Source organism: Pinus tabuliformis, chromosome 7 (assembly GCF_031772625.1).
Source record: "Pinus tabuliformis cultivar Carrire ecotype Pingquan chromosome 7, CPIR1, whole genome shotgun sequence".
In the NCBI taxonomy this organism is placed as follows: domain Eukaryota; kingdom Viridiplantae; phylum Streptophyta; class Pinopsida; order Pinales; family Pinaceae; genus Pinus; species Pinus tabuliformis.
Window position 1 is genome coordinate 1,622,986,872 of NC_142293.1, and position 18,082 is coordinate 1,623,004,953.

Genomic DNA, 18,082 nt, shown 5'->3' on the forward strand with positions numbered 1-18,082 from the left:
CCAATGTAAGCGTCAGTAGTTGCTAGCCAAGGTCTACCTAGAATTAAAGGGTGTCCATCTAGTCAGTTTTTGGGATTAATGATCAGAAAGTCTGCAGGGTATTCCCAGGAGTCTACAGATACCATTACATCATGTAGTGTGCCTTCTGGTCTGACTACCGATTGGTCAGCCAACTCCAATAAGGTTGTGGTTGGATCTAATGATGTAATGCCAAGATTTTGACAAGTGGTGGTTGTTAGAATATTGATTGCAGCTCCTAAATCAACTAAGGCATTTGGGAAGGAGCATCCATTGATTTGCACCGTGACTATAGGATTCCCTAGGTCCTCATATTTTACAGGTGCTTCTCTTCCTGATAGTAAGTCAGATAGGGTGCCGACTACTTGGACAATTGGATTAGTTGTTATTCTCCTCTTTGGATTTTTTATACATAATTCTTTGATGGTTTTTGGGTAAATTGGGATATCTTGGATAGCCTGGAGGAGAGGGATTTTTATTCACAAATTTTTTAGTTCTCCCAGAATATCAAAATTAGGATGTTCTATTGGGCAAGGTATGATTAGTCGTTCTGGGAATGGTGGAGAAGAGGTGGTTTCTTGTTCATGAGTTTGTTGTCTAACCAAATTCTCTTCTTGTAGTGTTTGTTATAAAGGTAACGAATTTTGAACTTGAGCATTTTTGTCTCCCTCTGATTCTATTACACACCCAGATCTTAATTGAAGGTCGTTGCACTCCCTTAACTCGGTTTCTAGTTCTGGTCCTTTGATTATTTGAACAGATTGAACCGGTCTATTGTTGGGGTTCGGGTTGGGTTGGGCTAGGAGTTGCGGTCTTAAGTTGGTCTGGGGATTTTGTTGCAATGTATAAGGTGTTGGCAGTGTAGGTTGAGGGAGAGGAATCGTTCCAGTTGGTTGATTCATAGGTCTTTGCCAGTTCAACTACCAGGTTTGACTCTGCGAGGTGGAGGGTGACCATTGTGTTGAATATGCATTATTTTGCCAAAATGGTGGACATTAAGGAAAGTTCGGCCAATTGGTTTGGTTTGTTTGATTTGGCCATGACGATATGAGAAATGGCTGTTGTGACCAGGTGGGGAAAGGTGGCTTATTCTACCACATTCCATTATATTACTGAGCATTATACTAAGGAGACTAAAAAGAAGAGGATGGATCAACGGGCATACCTGTTTGTCGTGGCTGCCACTAGCGGTGCTGATTTAGTAGGTAAACCAATTTTGTTTTTTCTTCTGCCTCTTTGTAGATTGCTTTCAATCCCGGGAGTGAGGGACAACTTTCTGTGGAGTGATCTTTCGTGCAAATGGCACAGACTTGGGCAGAATATTGCCAAATTTTGCTCTGCTTCTGCTTGCTTTTGTTTAGCTTGCATGATGTCGAACTGCGTTGTCAGAGTCCCTAGAATATCAGTTTTGAAATCTTCTAGTAGATTTCTGATTTCTGCGCGGGTTATACCTCCACCGGGGACCTTGCTATCCCTTGTGATCATGTCACGTTCTGCTGGCTTTAGTCTTGTGCTGCCTCTCGAACTCCTGATACACAAATCAATGATGTCAACAAAATTTTCCTGATATATGTCACCTTTTCCCATAATGTTTAATGTTTCAACCCATTGTTCTTTCATCCCTTTAATTAATGTAGTTTTTAACACATTGTCAGGCAAGGGTAAAGATGCATAAGGAGATCTCTGAAGATTGTATTGAAAGCGTTCTACATATTCCTCCAGTGTTTCATTAGGTCTTGCTGTCATTTGAAATATTTCATCCTTTAATTCTCTGGACCTACAATAATCCTGATATTTCTTTAGAAAAGTAGCTTTCATTTGATCCCAATCATTTATAACACCTCCACCTAACCCCATAAACCATCGTAAAGCTGCTCCTTTTAATGTGGAGGGAAATAGTTTTAGTTTTTGGGGATCGGTGGTATAGTCATACCCCCGGCATAATACATCAAATTCAAATAGAAATGCATCTGGATCTTCCGATGTTAGGCCATGGAATGTAGGAATATGCTGGAGAGGAATGGCCTTCATAGGTGCATTAACTACAGTGTCCACAATGGGATATTGCAGTGTGGAGGTTTGAGGTGTTTTCTGGTTCTGGGCCATTTGATCAAATATGTGCCAATGTCTGTAGAAATTTTGAATAATTTAACACATATTCAATGGAGATTATCCTGATCATGTACTAATGCGGAAAACATACACAATACATAAGCTCCTCTACGTTGATCAAGAATATAGCAGCATCAATAACAATAAAACATCAAGAGCATTCACACATTAACACAGTATGTATCACGGGGAAAGCATCTCGCTAAAAACCCCACACTATCTGTATATTAATGATTGAGTCATGTAACATTACACAGCATAATACTTCTCACAAGTATCTCCACCTCTGTTACACACAATACAGCTCAGATCTGATCTCCAAATCTCTTCCACTGCTTGCCTGCCTCCACTGCTCAATACCTGCTCAAGAACTGATGAGAATTGCTTCCCAAACTCGATTTTCACCTGCAAAATAGTCACTCACTCTTTGTGGACGTGAGCAAAGGCTAAAATGCGGGCCAAATACGTGAGCAAACTCATTGGCATACTCAATCCCTTGATTGTGCAAGATCTGGTGCACAACTATAGTCACAACTGATAGCAATCTGATTCTCTACCACCTGTCCCTGTTGAACTGAACATGCACTGACATGCAACTGAGTTAACTGATGTATTATTTAGTTGTATTATGAGTTAATAATTAGTTTAACAACTCATCATTAGTCTATCTGCAGTTAGACTAACTACAACCAGTTTAACTAAGTTAAACTGAACACAACTCCATCAACTGTACCTCCAGTCCACTAAACTCAACTCACTTGAGTTCTAACTGAAGTCATGCATGCAACAACTCAACTGACTCATAAGAAAAACGAATTTCCTTCTGACAGCTGCATGTGCCACTTCCGTAGCTCAAACTGAAGTGCTCCAAGAGAATAAGATTAAGTTTATAGTCCAAATATTATTGTGAGATAATAATATTTGACTTTTCTATTTTTGACAGCCAGTCTAAAAATAGACTTGATCACTCACACTGTGATCACTCACACTTTCATCAAAAATAGAAGTCCATCTATTTTCCCAACTTGATCAATCATCCATAAACATAGACATGATCCATATGTCTAAAAATAGACATAGTCTAAAAATAGACTTGCGCCAAAAATAGCCTGCGGGCCCACTCAGTGAAGGCGACTCTTTTCACTAAGCTCCATCATCTTGTTGCAATCTCAACACTCCCTCTCGACAAGATATGGATTATCAGCAACCCCTATCCTGCCTCGGTGGTACTCGAATTTGCTCCTGGTGAGAGCCTTCGTCAGAATATCAGCATCCTGATCCTCCGTTGGAATGTACGAAAGTAACATGATCCTCCGCTGCACACAATCTCTGATATGATGGTACCTGATGTCAATATGTTTAGATCTATCATGAAATACAGGATTAGCCGAGAGTTTAATGCAACTCTGGTTATCACAGTAAATCACAGTAGGATCCAAATGAGAACCGAACAAACCAACCAGGATCTTCCTCATCCATATAGCCTCGCATGCAGCCATATACTCGGCCTCCGCTGAACTGAGTGCCACAGATCTCTGCTTCCTGCTGTACCAAGAAACTGCTGTCGATCCGATACTGAAGACCCCTCCTGATGTGCTCTTTCTGTCTGTTGGGCTCCCTGCCCAATCTGCATCCGTGAAGCCACATAGCTTCACCTCATCCTCCTGTCTGTACCACAAACCATATCCCGATGTGCCTCTCAAGTAGCGCAATACATGCTTGCCCGCCTTCCAGAAGAGCTTGGTAGGCTTAACCATAGCTTGTGAAAGCTGGTTAACTGCATAGCATATATCAGGTCGTGTATTGACCAAATACATCAGCGACCCCACCAACTGTCGATAAACAATGGCATCCACTTCTTCTCCCGAAGTGGCATCCTCCTTCCTCCAACCTCCAGGAAGAGGAGTATCAACAGGCTTGCAGCCATGCATGTTGAACTTCTCCAGTATCTCCCGAGCATACTTGCCCTGAGAAACAAACAGTCCACCACTGCGCTGCCATATTTCCAATCCTAGGAAATAGTGAAGGAGGCCCAAATCCTTCATCTCAAACTCTGTAGCAAGATCCTTCTTGCATGACAGTATCAACAACTCATCACCCGTTAGAATCAAATCATCAACATACAGTACAATGATAAGCAACTTACCCTCCACCACAATCTGGTATAGGTTCGGATCCACCTCGCTCTTGGAGAATCCAAGTCCTGTGAAATAGCTGTCTATCCGTGTGTACCAAGCACGTGGTGCTTGCTTCAACCCATACAACGCTCTCTTGAGCCTGCACACATGCGACTCGCTGCTGAAGACTTCAAAGCCTTCGGGTTGCTCAATGTACACCTCCTCCTCAATGACTCCGTTGAGGAACGCAGTCTTCACATCCATCTGATGAATGTGCCATCCCATCTGCGCTGAGAGAGCAAGAATCGTCCATATGGAAGAATACCTTGCGACAGGTGCAAAGGTCTCCTCATAATCGATCCCCTCAATCTGTGAAAAGCCTCGGGCAACAAATCTTGCCTTGTACTTCTCCACACTCCCGTCAGCTGCCTGCTTAACTTTGTAGATCCATCTCGAACCTACCACTGATTTCCCTTCCGGTCTAGGAACAATCTCCCATGCACTGTTTCTGACAATAGAATCATACTCTTCCACCATGGCGTCTACCCATGCGGGATCCTCCACAGCTTCCTCGAAAGAGGATGGCTCAGTCACAACACACTTGCTCATAAGAGCCATGTATCCAGTGTACCGATCAGGTGACTGTCTCTGCCTGTGTTGGGCTGTAGGTGGTCCTACAACTTTCTCTGCATCTTGAACCAGTCGCTCAGCTTCTGTCAAGCGCTTTCGCCCTCTGATGGTTGGCGCTGCATGAGTGGTCTCTTCCACTCCATGAACCTCATCCTGTGGCTGATCCACGTCCTGAAGCTCATCCTTAGGAACTAATAGCTCCTCATCTGCATGCAAGTGTAGCTCCCTCTCAAGCGAACACTTCATGGCTTTCTCCTCCTGAAATTTTATATCCCGTCGCACAACAGTTTTACCACTATCTGGCAAATACACACGATAGTTGTGGGGCGTATCAGTGTACCCCACAAATATCCCAACCTCTCCAGTCGGTTCCAACTTCTTTCTGGCATCCTTCGTCACATGCATGTAAACGTTAGCACCAAAAATCCTCAAATGAGAAAGATCAGGCTTCTTACCAGAATAAGCCTCCTCGGGTGTACTCATGCCAAGTATCCTATGAGGACAACGGTTCTGCACATAAACTGCTGTATTGCATGCTTCCGCCCACAAGTGAAGGGGTAGGCCCTGATCATGCAACATTGCCCGTGCAGCACCCACAATCGTTCTGTTCTTCCGCTCAGCTACCCCGTTCTGCTGTGGGTTATGGGGAGCTATGAGCTCTCTACGAATCCCTTCTGCCTTGCAGAAATCCTTGAACTCGTCCGAGATGTATTCACCACCATTATCGCTCCTAAGAGCCTTCACCTTCTTCCCCGACTCCTTCTCGACCAGTGCTTTGAATTCACAGAACTTTGAATATGTCTCGCTCTTCTTCTGCATGAAGAAGATCCAACACTTACGAGAGAAATCATCAACAAAAATCACATAATACCTGTGTTTTGCTGTCGAAGCAACTGAGAAAGGTCCACACACGTCTGTGTGAATTCTCTCAAGGATCGCCGTGGCGCGACTATCCTTCTCATGAAAGGTGGCTTTCACAAACTTCCCCAAAGTACACCCCTTGCATTGATCTGACTGCGCAAGTGTGCCTTTAGGAAGCCCTGTAGTGATCTGCTGCAGTATCTTCAAGGCTCCATGGTGAAGGTGACCCAATCTCCTGTGCCACAACTCGCCATCATCCCGGCTCACCAATCCTTCTGCCTTGCCTGCCATTGCTGCGCATCCATCTACATGCAACTGATAAAGGTTCCTCACTCGAACCCCTATCTTCCGGGTCTCACCAGTTGTCTTGCTGCGCAGGAAGGCCTTTCCCTCGCTGAAAACAACATCATACCCCTTGTCTTCTAACATCGCCACTGACATGAGATTCTTCTTCAATCCTGGAACATGCATGACTTCCTTCAATACAAAGGGTTTACCAGACTCCCTCTCAAAGGAAATGGTACCGATACCGGTCGCACTGTATCTACCATCATCGCCCATCTCGATGTGCACTCCAAGATCTTTGTCCTCCAGATCAGAGAACAAATCTCTATCTCCCGTCATGTGAAAAGACGCACCACTGTCCAAGAACCACACTGATCCCATCACACTTGAAACCAAGCATGCGATCAATGAAAAATCAAGCTCAAACTGAGAAGCTAAAGCCTCTCCCCCTGCAGATCCAGCAGCTTGCTTGTTCTTCTTCTTCTGCGGACAATTTGTGGCATAGTGTCCATGCTGGTGACAGTGAAAACACTTCACTTTGGACATATCCTGCTTCTTGCCTTTCACACCAGACTGAGAAGCTTTCTTGCTCTTCCCTTTCTTTGCTTTGGCAGCCAAAGCACAATTCTCTTCATCAGATACCTTTGATGAAGATCCATTCTCACCTTTATTGTTTCTGAGTTTATCCTTGAGCGCCAGGTCGCTCTTGCTTTGGAATAACATTTGCAATCCGTTGAAAGACATTTTCAACAACACTGTTGCAAAATTCGAATTCCACCAGCACCAACTCAACTGCTTCCGATCAACCCTCGCTTGATATCCTGTAAAAATCTCTTCTACAAATCAAGCTGCTCCGATACCATGTAGAAACTTTTTCTACAATTATCTAGCTCTGATACCATGTAGAAATTTTGAATAATTTAACACATATTCAATGGAGATTATCCTGATCATGTACTAATGCGGAAAACATACACAATACATAAGCTCCTCTACGTTGATCAAGAATATAGCAGCATCAATAACAATAAAACATCAAGAGCATTCACACATTAACACAGTATGTATCACGGGGAAAGCATCTCGCTAAAAACCCCACACTATCTGTATATTAATGATTGAGTCATGTAACATTACACAACATAATACTTCTCACAAGTATCTCCACCTCTGTTACACACAATACAGCTCAGATTTGATCTCCAAATCTCTTCCACTGCTTGCCTGCCTCCACTGCTCAATACCTGCTCAAGAACTGATGAGAATTGCTTCCCAAACTCGATTTTCACCTGCAAAATAGTCACTCACTCTTTGTGGACGTGAGCAAAGGCTAAAATGCGGGCCAAATACGTGAGCAAACTCATTGGCATACTCAATCCCTTGATTGTGCAAGATCTGGTGCACAACTATAGTCACAATTGATAGCAATCTGATTCTCTACCACCTGTCCCTGTTGAACTGAACATGCACTGACATGCAACTGAGTTAACTGATGTATTATTTAGTTGTATTATGAGTTAATAATTAGTTTAACAACTCATCATTAGTCTATCTGCAGTTAGACTAACTACAACCAGTTTAACTAATTTAAACTGAACACAACTCCATCAACTGTACCTCCAGTCCACTAAACTCAACTCACTTGAGTTCTAACTGAAGTCATGCATGCAACAACTCAACTGACTCATAAGAAAAACGAATTTCCTTCTGACAGCTGCATGTGCCACTTCCGTAGCTCAAACTGAAGTGCTCCAAGAGAATAAGATTAAGTTTATAGTCCAAATATTATTGTGAGATAATAATATTTGACTTTTCTATTTTTGACAGCCAGTCTAAAAATAGACTTGATCACTCACACTGTGATCACTCACACTTTCATCAAAAATAGAAGTCCATCTATTTTCCCAACTTGATCAATCATCCATAAACATAGACATGATCCATATGTCTAAAAATAGACATAGTCTAAAAATAGACTTGCGCCAAAAATAGCCTGCGGGCCCACTTAGTGAAGGCGACTCTTTTCACTAAGCTCCATCATCTTGTTGCAATCTCAACAATGTCCTTATGGGATTTCTAGGGAGCTATTCCTAGGCTGACTAGAAGGAGTAGGAATGACCTCAACAACAATTCCTTGGTCTGGGATAATAAGTGTTCCTTGCTGAACTATTATCTGGGGGGATCTTGGCTCTTCAGGTTCTTCTGCTTTGTTTTGGATGATCTTGATAGCACTCCCCTTATCTGGGTTGCTGAGTGTTTGAACTATTTCAAGAGGGGATTTTGGCTCTTCTATTTCCCCTGTTTCTCCTCCTCCTTCGTGGAGATTACTAGAGTTCCCTTCTTGAAAAGAAATTGGGCGAGAATTCTCAATTTCTTGAAAATCTTGCTCAGTCTCTTCTGTTTTGCTGTGCACCTCAACAAAGGCTACAGATGGTGAACCTGTGGCCCGAAGGGAGCCAGTAGGTTGTCTAGAAGCAACTTTTCTAGGGCCCACTGATGGCTGAGATTCAGCTTGCTTAATGATATCGTCTATGAAGGTTGATTGACCAAGGGTCACTGGTCCCTTAGCTTTGTCAGGTTTGGGTAGCGATTTTGGATTATTTTCAAGTTTTTTCTTCTTAGTCATACACACAACTCAAATGTTTATTTCTACCCAAAAAATTAACAAATCTGCTGGAAAGCGGGCGGGGGAGCAGGGCTGTTACATGCTCCGTACGCAGGTTCTTACCTTCCATTTTTAATACCCAATTCTCTCCTAGCAGGCACTCATCAGATGCACACTACTCTCTGAAAGAAAAAATGGCTACACTCTCCCCGGCAATGGCACCAAAATGTTGAGGTATAAAAGGTGTCTTTTTAACTCCTATTTATCCTACATTAATTATCAATCCAAGTATGATTTTCTATTTCAAGAGTGTACACAGTATGTGGTGGCAATTTAATCCAAGAGTAATGTTTTCCAATTTGCAGTACAGTGCTTCAAATACAAGAGTAAATGGATGCTTGAAATAAAACCTACTTGCAATTAAAAAGAAACTCAATGCTCTGAAACTAAATCATTCACTCAGGAAATCAACAATTATCAGTTAAGGATGCAGTGGCAATAACTCTTTCCTTTGTCAATTGATGTAAATGAAATCAATCATGAAGAAGATCCTCAATCTGAGAACTCAAACAGTAATAGCCAATGTCCTTTACAGTTGTTGATCTTACACTCCACACTAAAGTGATTGATTGGAAATGACAAGGAATTAAATCAACAATGCTGCTAATAGAAATGGAATAAATATGCGAACTGTAATAATGCTAAAAGGCAAAACTAAATACTTGCAGAAAAGAAATGAACATCAACGCTATTTAGTAGAAATGAACAACGATTTGTAATGAACAACAAAGTCAGTTTACTAGAATGAACAACGAAGCTTTATAATTGAAATGAACAACATAACAATATAGTTTGCAAAGGGTAATAATCTTATTATGATGAAAAGGAACGACAACACGATTCAGTTACAGCATATACAATAAAACAATTCATAAACTCTTGAAACAAGGAATAGTAAAGCAATGCGATTCAAATAAATGAAAATCAAACCAAACCATCACACGACTGCGATTGTAAAGTAATGGTACAAAATAGCAAGTGGATCCTCCAGGGTCGGGCCCTTAGCTGCTAGTGAAGCACCATCGGACTACTTCAGTATAAGAGAATGGAACAGCAACCAACTTATGTATTAATCATATGCAAAAGTGTTTACAGGCAATCATACTCTGTTTTAATCAACAAGAGTTGATGATCAAAGTGGAAATACAATAGTGAGTTCTGAATAATGATAATGAATCCTTAATCTTTACAAGCGCTATCCCTTTTATAATGGCTAGGCGGATAAAACAAGAAATAACAGATAGACTTTGAAACAACGATCCCTTAGGATCAAGAGATCTTGAGGGATCTGCTCAATCTTCTAACTCCAGTCAACTCTTTGTCTTTTTGCGTTGATGCTGTGGTATTTTCCGTTCTTATCCTTAACTGCGCGCTCCATCTTGATCTGCTTGTCTGGATACGACTTCCTGGTGAAGGAACAACAGTTACTCTGTTTTGTCTTTTCCTCCAGAATGGTAGTTTTCCATTTCTTCTATTTCCTGCATGGAAAAAGACAATAATTAACTAATTTTCCATGATCAATAAATCTCTAGTTTTCGCTATAATTCCTCGATATATTACCATATTAGAATATAAAGGAGTTATGATTAAAGTAAAAGATAAGGAAATAAATGCCAAATTCATACCTTTTCCATAGCTCAATAGGCCCTAGTATCCAAGTGTACTCGTATTCGGGCCATGGTCATGATCTCGGTCGATTCAAAGGATTGATCGTGATCTAGGTAGGTACCCAGGGCGTCCCAAATTCACTTGAAGATAGTGTGTTAGCGCCTAAATATGCCTTAGGCTGAAGGAAGGCAAAATTCAGGGTAACCACAAACCACGCTCAATCTGGTAGCTAGCCCTACTAGAACAAGAGAGGGATCTCTGAGATGACTTAAACTGAATACTGATTTTAGGCTAGTAAATAGATATGGAAAAAGAGGCAATTTTTTGAATGACTGAATTTTCTGCGCTATATGGGACCACAGGATCGCATGAGTTGGGAAATTAAATCAAAGACACAAAATAGTTCATGAGGCAAGATAGGCAGGAAGCTTAGCAATCGGATTTAAATAACATGGAGTGGGAAGCTTGTTGAGGGGGTTGAAAAGGGCATATGTGATGAATCCTTTTCAGACAGAAGAAAACACACAGAACATGAACGCTTTTCCAAGGCAGAGCAATAAAATGGATTCTACCTTTCTCACTAAAAAAACATTCAACTGGAAATGATCATGAATGAAATGTAAACATAACAAAGTACATATGAAACAGAGAAGAAACACATTGCTAAACTCATACCACAGGAATCTCAGGAATCAGAGCTGCATCATTTCATTAAAATCTCTGCCAAAACTGTACAATGAGAGTGCTGGGTTTTTCCTCCACACTACTCCTAGAAATTCCAACCCTTTACAAATGACTTTCAATACAATAAATAAGCTTAGAAGTGGGAAAGAAAATCGATGAAGATAGGGAGTCGTTTAATCATCATTAATGAACTGAAGCCGAAGAGCCAACCGTTTGCCAGCATTACATTTTCCACCCAAACGACCGATGGAGAGGTATGGGGACTCAAAACTTGCCCAAATTTCTTGGCCATGCACCATCAGTCATGATTTTTGATGCCAAATCCAATGATGTAAACTTTTTGCAATTTGGATCTCCCTAGAAAAAGCGCGCGCCACGTGCGCGACACATAGGGAAGTGGCGCGGTGGATTGGGCTTGAGGCGAGGCGCATAGAACCTGTGCGTAGCACTTTTTTCAGGAGACTTTTGGAGGCCTTCCCGGTGTCCAAATTGGGCGCAGGATAGCTCGTTGGAAAGGTATTTGAGTATAATTTCCAACCCAACTAGAATTTTTCAATTTGGAGTTCATTTTCCTTATCAAAAATCAAATCTTCCAAGGCTGTTAAAAATGTGCCAAATGAGGCTGCCTCAAGGCAGAGTGCTGTTGCAGTCAACTTTTGAAGGTGTTCCTCAACTCCAAATTGAGCTCATGATAGCTCATTGGAAATCTCTTTGTGTCTAGTTATCATTTTACTCATCAAGCAAGTCATTTGGCTAACCAATCTAGGAGAAAACTTGATTTTCCCAAGGTCACTTTAGAGGTGCATCAATTCTCCCGAGGCAATTGTATTTTTGACATTTCTCTAAAACTATGACACCTGTGTAAAAAGTGAAGGAGGTTTTTCTTCCCTGGGCTATTGTGGACAAAAACCTTTCTCAGTTTGCCAAAATTCATCTTTTCTTGCTCAGAAACATTATTTGAGTGAATTATTGAACCTTCCTCTGGCCTGCAAGTATTACTGAAGCACTTTGAGAACAACAATTTGAAAACCCTAGACCTAATAACTCTTTGCTAACCAAGAGATTAGAACAGAACTGTAAATGACCTTTAAAATGATTTGACAAATAGACCTAAACCAGCAGGATAAGGCATGAGGGGAAATGACTGACAAGACCCTTCCGTCAGATTATGGCATGCCCCTAGCGGAATGCAGCTGAGTGAATGGAGCGAGACTCCTAAAAATGAAATGCAGAAAGAGTTTTGATCTCTGACGGAGGACTGACAAGACCGACTCTAACATAGTGGGTGTCTAGTATTGCAGAGGAAGACCTAAGATCCGAACCTAGATAAGACCCGCCCCCAACTGTTCTCTCTCGAGATCAAACAAAGGATCCCATCACTTCAGGTGCCAAAACCTAGAAAGGATCCCATCACTTCAGGTGCCAAAACCTGGAAAGGATCCAGTCCGTGTATTCCTCCCAGTGGAATCAAAGGGCAAACCATCCCCTTGCTAGAACATGGATAATGGGCAGATATTTAAGGAGGGAGCCCTAGATTTCCTCGGTCCAGAGTCGTAGCCATTCTACAGTGTAATTCCTCCAATGAACGTGCCCAACTAGAACCTTATTGGCAATATTGTCCACCTCTCCCATCGTGAGGTCCTCTCCCAAGGCGAGCTTTATGTCTCTGTCTCCAGCCCTAAGACACCTACCCTTTTTTTGTTTGTTTGAGCGTCTGGTCATCGGGTAGTCCTTTAGCAATCCACAAATTCCTTGATTCACTGTCTGTGGGGTGGATGGGGTAGATTTGGGGGTAGGGATAGGGGAGCTAAAGCAACCAGAGCGGATGGGAGTGCTAGGGTTAGGGTTAGGAACTGAAGGGTTTGATGGACTGCTAGGGGGATGAGGGTTTGAAGGAAGGGTTTCACGTAACGAACCAAAGATGGGTGCAAAACCAGGCAGAGCGTAGACATGGGGTAACTGAGGGAGTGGCGCATCAAAGGATGGCGATGCTTGCAGGCACGAACCTAACAGGTTCAGGGTCTCTAGGGAGAGTGGGGGACTATCTAGCCCAGGAATGTCTTCGAGGTGAACATTGGAGGGATGGGGCGTAGATGAAGATGGCCGACCTTGAGCAGAGTAGGAGGATGACAACAATCACCGAGGAGCAGCGAAATGACCCGGGATTGAGACAGAGCGGTGTGAAGTCCTGTTGACCTCGTGGAAATGAGGGTTCGTTGGTTTGTCCGCTCCCTCCATGTTCTTGGAACCACCAGTGAACGGAATAAACGTTGTCGAGAGAAACGGGTAGTCCACTATAACTGTGAGCCCGCATTAACCGCAAGGGAAGGAGGTTCGACGGTGCCTTAAGGATAGAAGAACTAGATCGTCAGGTGTTAAGCGGTAGGGTCAGGACTGCCATGGTAGAAGCACCACCCTCGGTTCAACTAGGGTTTCGCCATCGCCCCACCGACCTCCATTTTTCTCTAATATAAAAGTGTTATTCTAGGGATTAGTCAAAATTAGTAAAACAAATTTTCATAGTGTTTTTTTTTTTAAAATCTATTTTTAAATGCATAAATGGGTTCAATAACTTCAAAAAAACCTGTGGGATATTCAATTTCTGCAGAATTTGATCAAAGTTGCGCTTACAACAAATTCACCTCAAATTTCAAGCAAATTCAACCTAAAGATATACACGTAAAAAAAACTTAGGAAACTTAAAACACTTAAACTACTACTATTACAATAATTGATATGAAGAAGACATAAATAATTTATGCTTTATGCATATATTTAAATATTTCAAAATCCACTTCAAATAAAATATTTCTTTAAAAATTTGATATGTCATACTTTTTACCGATTACATTAATGATTTTAAGATTTCAGACCATTAATATCATACCATGGATTTAAATATTTCATTATTAACGATAAATAAAATATTTCTTTATAATTTTGATGATCTCATACTTTTTACCAATTATGTATGTGAATTCAAAAGTTTGAATACAATATAATGAAGGTTAATTTTTTAAGCCGTAGTCTATTTGTTATAAGTTTTAGAGCTTTTCCGATCATGTTTGTTTCCAACATAGAATTATTGGAATCACAAGTTTAAATTGTAAACTATCCATAATTTGATGGAATCACAAACGTGAGTTGTAAGATAATGTTTTGATGACCTGAGATCAAGTGGATGGGATAACTTACGTCTATTGTGCCAACCACTAGATCATCCCACAAGGATACATTGAGAATAATTTCATTGTAATACTAATAATAATCTAATTTTTAAGATCACAGTCACAAGGGACCCACTCTATTGTCACCCCTCTCTCCCTATTGATTTGACTACTAAATTTTATGACTATGTACATACTCTACTTCATTGTGGATTTGAATCTATTTTTGCATGAGAGGTGCTCTCCAGCCCAATATGAAAGAGATGGTGTAATGTCCTCCTCTTAAATATTTTGACTCAATCAAATTACATACAAAAAAAATTAAAATTAAAGAATAAGAGAAAAAAATAAAATTACTAACTATTATTAATTATAATTAAGAATTAAACTAGCCTAGATCCATCTTAACTTCAGATATATCAAGTACGCAGAGGGATCAAATCTCTTGAGGTGCAAACCTATTTTAGAGTAAAATGGGATTTGATCCCTCTCAACTCTTGTTATATGGGGAATCAAGATGGATTTAGGCTGGTTTTATCATATCTATTTTATTTTAAGAATGTATAGTATATTTATAAAACAAGTTATTATTTAAATGCTATGCTTAGAGATGTTCGTGAATTTTCAAATATTATTAACAATTATGTATTTAGGTGTTTTCTATATTAATGGTAGCTAAATATTAATGTCAATGGAAAAAATAAAATAAATCCATCTCAAATTTTTGTTCTATTAAGTATTTTTGTCATTCTATCCAACTCTTCGAGAGATCTAGTTGTCATGCATTCTTTTTGGTGGTGAGACTTCACCCTTGAGCTGTAAGGGAGTCTTCTCTATGCCCACACATAGATTGAATTCAACTTTTGTGTTTTGTTGGTGAGTGTCCCTATATGGAAGTGTTTTCCATCTTATATGAGGAAACATTTTCTTCCTTGGTCAAAGACTCTAAATAAGCTAGGGAGAAATCTCATGAGAAATGCAAATTTGCTAAAAAAAATGGAAGTTCCAAACGAGATTCGGGATCCTCAATGGCGAAAAGAAACTCCATTATTCTCAATGAAAAAGCTTCAGCAGTTGAGTTCACAAATATTTGGCCTAATCCAAGAACTTTTCTATAATGGATCTCTAAAAATTGAGTTGATTAATTTCCTATTGTGTCTTATTATGGAAAGTGGTTTTATGTATTTTCCTTTGAAAACACTAAATATAGAGACATAATATTCATATATAGCCCTTGTTTCATGGGCTCCAAGGGATTCTTTGTCCCTTTCTTTCCCACTAGACTCTTAACTTTCGCTCAAACATAGAAATATCTTGTAAGCCTATATGAATCAAATTGTCACATCTCCCTCTTATTTTTAGGTAGTGACATTTTCAAAGTTATTGGAGACAAATTGGGTCATTATATTATTCATGTTGAGCCTAGCGGTAACATTTTCATGTATGTCAGAATATGTCTGGAATGCACATTGAATAGGGACTACTAGAGGTGATTCAAATCAATTTTAAAGTGCTAGAGTCATATTTAGGCCCTTAACTATCAACATGTTCCTTTCAAATGTAACCTTTGCCTTGAGTATGTGCATTTTCCCAAAAGTTTCCCTAAAGCCCAAGAAATTCAACCATCTTCTAAGGAAACTCCAACTCTTAAAATAATGAAGAGATAGGTTAAATCAATCAAGTTTTAAGGAATTGGAAGAGACAATGGCATAGGAGGACTCAACAAGGCAACAAGCCTCAATCTTATGTGACTAATCCCGCTAATAAAAAATTTAGAGATCTAGAAGCTAAGGAAGAAGAAAAAAGGGGTTAGACAAGGAACACTATTGTAAGAGAAACTGAGAGCACAAATATGTCCCACCATCAAAAGTACAAAAGAGAACAAAAATTACACCCTCAAATAATGGAGATGAGACTTCAGTTAGGGCTTATGCAACAAAAATAGAACTAGGAAATATGGTTTCAAAACCGTACAATAAGGATGGGACTTCAACTCAAGCTTTAGCAGTGCCCCAATGAAAGGATCCAACTTCAAATATGGAGGAGTCTAATGAAAAATGGCAAGGGGGGATACCCCTAAAGCCTCTAAATATTCGTCTTTTGTAGAAGTTGAAAGAAGGATTCGCGTCCTTCTCTTCCATTAACAAGATGAATGAAAAAAAATATATAATGGGGAGAAAGAAACAAAATCTGGAATCTTTGTAGGCACTCAACAAATATTGGATGACCTAGTGTACAAGTGAGAGGTAAGCTCAACATAGTAGTTATGATTTGTTTTTGCATTATCATATGTGGCTAATTTGTAAGAAATTATTCTTGCAAACAATAAGCAATAATTTTAAGTGTTGGAAAGTTTAGGGTTATATTTTTAAAAGCCAAAGTGAAACTTTTGTTTGCTCTAATCAATATATAATTTGGTCGAAAAACTGATGGATCTTGAGAATATACATTGCTACTAATTACAATATAGCTTTTTTTATTCTTAATATATGTTTATGTTTCAAGGGGTGGAGGGAGCAAGTGGGGTGATTTATTGCCCCAAAGGAAAAATAGAATTATCCTATGCTCGAGGTATGGATACCCTTTCCAAGAATTAAGCAAATACTTATGCAATGTTTCAAGGCCTAATATTAGCAAAAGGTCGAAAAGTCACATCAATAAATGTGATCTAGGAATAAAAAATATAATTCAACATATGATCTCTAACTCTCTCTGTGATGAACATAGCCTAAATAATATTGTTAAGAAGATTAAAGGGCTTATTTTGTGCTTCTCTTCAGTAACCCTTCTTTCATATTCTAAGGGCCAACAATTAGAAGGTTGATGCAATGAAAAATAAAGGTGTGATTTCGAAGATAGAGGAATTAGAGGTAAATAGGCAAATCTCCTTAATCCCCTTACCATGATCACAATTCATATGAAGTGCCAAATTTGGGGAATGAACTGGGCCCGTTGGAATCAGTTACATCATAAGGGAAATATGACACTTGCATGGGGATCATACAATGTAGGGAATAGTTATAAAGTTATATTAAATGGGGTTGAATTATGTTCTTACACCTTTCCAATCTTTGGAATTTTGATCCAGATGGGGTGGGACAATAACATGGTCGAAGGATGGGGGTATTGTGACTTTCAATCTCTATTTAGGCCAGGGTTGGATTCCTTTCATCAATGCTTCAATATGATTTCTTTCGGAGGTCTATGTCATGTTAGGCGACTGAATCAAATATTAGATCCAATGGAAGCTAAAGGATGGAGGTGTGACTTGTTGACTCAATTGAGGATAAAGCTAGAGAGTACAATATGCAGGTTCCAGAATCATTAGTATGACCAGAAGGTGGATATAGGTGATCCTACACCATTATGGCTCTCCCTCCTCTAACCTGATGAGGATGTGTAATTTAGGTACTATGATGAGGTGCATGAAATTCAAGAATAGTTCCAACATGCCTCACAATAGGTGAAATTTAAGTCTTGAGCATTAGATATGAAATCCAAGTGTGTTATGGTAGATCGATGGCACATCCTAAAAATGTATCTACAGGTAATTCCAGGGAAGGTACCTTTGATTACAGCTCAACTCCTGTGGATTGAGAATTTCAAGGTTGGCTTGTAATTGCTAAGAAGACTAAAGATAATATTCCTTTTCATATCTCATAATGATAAAATTTCATATGGAAATAGATCTCAGTTAGAATAAGGGTTTGATAGGGATTATACAGTCATAGATGGCAGGTTTTTGGATACACCTTACAAGAGGGTTAGTGACCATGGGTTATATTCTAGTTTTGGCTTAGAGAGATAACATCATCATCACCATCACCATATGTATAGGAGGAGTGAGAAGCAGTACTTGCTAGATGAATTAAAGAAAGAAAAGACTGCTACATTTGATGGAGAAATGAAGAAGTCATAGGATGCAGAAGCTTGGT

At 39.9% G+C, this 18,082-nt stretch overlaps 1 pseudogene; it reads left to right on the top strand.

Annotated features, from left to right (window-relative positions):
- Positions 1 to 1,072: 1,072 nt before the first annotated feature.
- Positions 1,073 to 18,082, top strand: part of LOC149254449 (WD repeat-containing protein LWD1 pseudogene) — a 40,108-nt pseudogene continuing 23,098 nt past the window's right edge.